Below are 3,803 nucleotides of genomic sequence, written 5' to 3'. Positions count from 1 at the left end.
GAATTAGCATTCATACACTCTCGGATCACGTGATGTCCTTGGATCGAGCCTTTAGCCCAAAAGATATCCTTGGGCCTTCCCACATAAATAATTGGGCCCTAATGACCCTATAATAGCCCCTCAAGATTCTTATTTCTCTACTTCGGATCTCGACATCTGTCCCCTTCTGACTTACGGATTTTTGCAATCTTGCTGACAAGGATGATGATTTTTGAACTGCCCATCGCATGTTCCCGATGCTTCGGCATGCGAAGCGTCCCTAAATTAAATTCTGGCGTCTTTATGTCCCCACGTTCAGCAATGTGACACGCATCCAACGGTTGAGGATTGCCCTTGGGCAGAGGCGGGAATTCTCCCGCTTCATAATTCCCAATGATATATAAATACCAATTTTTTTTCAAACCTTCTCACACATCACAACGCTCGTACAATGTATCTGCCACACTTTGCAATCTACACGTGCTTTCTCATTTTACCAAATATCTGGCCGAGGTGACTGTGTCATTTTTTTGTTAAAGTAAGTTCTCCCATACTCTCTCCCTTTCTTATCAGTTTTTTTTGTTTTGTTTTCTCCCTTTTTTTTTTCTTGTATTCCTTTATCCTCGGCTCATCTATTTTCTTAGTTCTTCTAATATACCTACGCCTTGTTTCCCAAAAATGGGTAGATTTTCATCCCTAGTGGATTCAAATGAAAAAATAGAACAATTTAAGGCCAAGTACTGAATTCCCTTAGGGGTATCTGTTACGCACTGTACAGAAGAGGAATATTTCGTAAAAAGAAAAATGGGAGAGGTAGTAATCCTGATGAAAATTCCCATGGGAACCGTCACTAGGGATTATCTTAGGGCTTTTAGACGAACTCCTACCCAGTGTGCCCCAAATGTGTTTAGGATTCTAGGTTCCATAGATGCCCTAAATGAGAAGATGAACCTAGGACTCACTCATCACGATGTGAACTAGGTATATAACCTCCACTACCTAACGAAAAAAGAAGAATATTACTTAAAATCTAGGCATCCAGCACTTAGGTTAATTCAATGCCTCATTGAATCCAATAAGGGTCTAAAAAATGACTTCCTGATCATATCAGGCGATTGGCATGACGGCGTACCCTGTCCGACAAGGGAAGGGACCCCAGGTGAAGTTTTGGATCTATCTAAAACCCTTTAAAACCATCCTTTTTACCTTTTTATCTATTCTTACCTCATTTTTTCTTTCTTTCGGTCAATTTTGCAGACCCACACGCAACGGATCGTCACCCTCTCCTCGTTGACTTTGAAAGACTAAATAGAATTTTACAAGTCGAAGTCTTTGTGCATACAAACAGCCAACTCCGAGCGGCTCATTTAATCCTCGGTTACAATCCCATTTCCAAAGCTTTTCAGGCGCCGATGTGTGTGATCAAAGCTAAGGACCCACGTCTTCCTCGGATAAGCGTTGTCGTTGAAGAAACTTGCAAAAGATAGAGCTTGAAAATTTGTTGATTGAATGCTTCTTTTGTAGCATAAGGCAATCCTGTTTTTGGATCACAATACTTACAACATGAAATGACAATTCATTAAGAAGTATAATGGTAGAGTATATGAAGGAACCATTCATTTCAAAACTACGTTTAAAAAGAAAAAAAAAAAAGAGTTAGCGTGATACATATAAAAAGAAAAAAAAAAGTAGAGCTTAAAGAAAGTCAATCATAAAAAATAAAAATAAAAAAACAAAGAGGAACTTGCAAAAGATAGAACTTGAAAATTTGTTAGAGCCTTTGATAATAAATGCCTTTAATCTAAAGAAAAAGAAAAGAGAATGTAGAGCTAAACTAAATGTCTTCAATCTGAAGAAGAATGAGAGATAGAAAGTGAGATGGAAACTGCAAAGCGTACGTGAATTTGTGAGTTTTAAAGTGTAAGAGTTTTAATTTACATATTTATCCTCGTTAGTTGAAAACTTATAAGTGAATATAATAAGGGTACTTTAGGCATCCAAAATGTGGAATCCAAACAGAGGAAGCCCTTAAATAGTAGTATAGATAAATAATTAAATAAAATTTAACGCCAAAAATATATACAATGATGGTAAAAAAAAAAAAAACTAAAAAACTTTATCGCCAAAAACATATACGATGATGGTAAAAAAAAATTTCTTAAAAAGAAAAAAAAACGAAGAAAGAAAAAAAAAATGGTGAGGAAATAGAAGATAAAGATTTTTTAGAATTTAACTTTATCACGGACTCTTTAAAATCTAATCACCACATCATCAACTACATAAATAAATAACTAAATAAAAAAAAATTTTAGCGCAAAAAACATATATAATGATGGTAAAATAAAAATAAAAATAAAAAACTAAAAAACTTTAATGCCAAAAACATGTACAATGATGGTTAAAAAAAAAATAGCGAAGAAGGAAAAAAAGAAAAAAGAAAAAGAAGAAGTGAGGAAATAGAAGGAAATAATTACATCCAATTAAAAAATATTGAGTGGTGTAATATTGTTTAGAGTTATACTCGGTGTAACTTGAACCCAACTCATATATATATATATATATATAAAAGTAAAAAGTTTCAGTTATTTACAAAAAAAAAAATGTGGAGAAAATAAATAAAACTTTTTACCAAAAAAAGAAAATAAATAAAACTTTTTATCAATTGTTGTAAACGTTGAAAATCAGGAACCATCAGATTATACAAAAACTACAAATCTCATTATCCAAAAGATACGTTACAGTCTCTCGCTCTCGGCAAATTCAGAAACCACGCGGTAATCTCAGCTCCTCACAGGTTCTCTCTCTCTCTGCCTTATTTAGTTGCTGAGAAAACCTTTCTACTCCTCTATTATTTTCTCGGCAACCAAACAGAGTTCTTGTCTTCCGTTGATTTTATTTTTCTTCAGATTCACCAAGCTGGTACTATCTTCCATATATATTCACACTTTTCCCTATCCAAACCCTCTGATTAGGTATCTTCTATATGTTCATTGATGAATCCAATTACTCACTCTCCTTAAAAACCCAACTTTCAATCTTTGTATTTCTTTGTTTTTCAATTCTTAAATTCGGTTGTTTCTTTTCTTGGATCTTTAATTACTGACTTATAGATTGAATATTTTATACACTGAATTTAAATTTGTTATTAGGAACAAGAAGGTCAATTAATGATAGCTTTAGTTTTGGATTCATATTGGTTGTGTACTGTCATTGTGTGCTGCATCCATATGCTTGTCTTACATCCATTCTTAACAAATTTGGTCATTCAAAAACTGATTTGGTCAATCTGGCTTTAAACTGCTTTTTGTGCTTTGTTTTGATGGTAAATTTTGTCTCTGCAAAGACAAGTTTTTCAAACATATCTTTGTCCTTTCCCTTTGATACTACTGCGTGTCTTTACCTTTCTGCTATTCTACTGCCCTTAAATTATAAATTTATTTATATTTTCTGTTAGAGTGAAATTGCAATTTCGTTTATTTTGAAACTTAGGTGAGTCTATGATAGCTGAACTGGGGAATTAATCAGATTCTGATTGTGCCTCAATTTCCCTGCTCTTGCGGTGTCCAAAGCTCCCACACAAAGGTTAAGAAGGTACAAAGGTTGAATAATGATAGATTAGATATAAATTTTTGTTCTGTTTACAGATTTGATGTTGTGGTATTTCTTTAGTTTTGTTGGTAGTTGTACACACTGCTTGTTTGTTTTGGGGCAGAGATTTAAACACCAATTGTAGTTGGGAAAATGGACTGCTTCTGAATTTGTAAACTTTTGCAAAATAAACATGTTTTGGATAATGATAGATAGTTGACGAGGAATTTGAGTTC

General features: G+C 33.7%; 1 long non-coding RNA gene across 1 annotated transcript; it reads left to right on the top strand.

Annotated features, from left to right (window-relative positions):
* The first annotated feature begins 2,711 nt into the window (after positions 1–2,711).
* On the top strand, positions 2,712–3,803 carry LOC142630028 (uncharacterized). Its single transcript, XR_012843189.1, has 2 exons — positions 2,712–2,773; positions 3,469–3,803. It is a non-coding gene; the product is annotated as an uncharacterized LOC142630028 (long non-coding RNA).

This window comes from Castanea sativa, chromosome 3 (genome assembly GCF_040712315.1).
Source record: "Castanea sativa cultivar Marrone di Chiusa Pesio chromosome 3, ASM4071231v1".
Taxonomy (NCBI): Eukaryota; Viridiplantae; Streptophyta; class Magnoliopsida; order Fagales; family Fagaceae; genus Castanea; species Castanea sativa.
The sequence above is the reverse complement of the archived record's forward strand: the minus strand, read 5'-3'. Positions and strand labels throughout refer to the sequence as shown.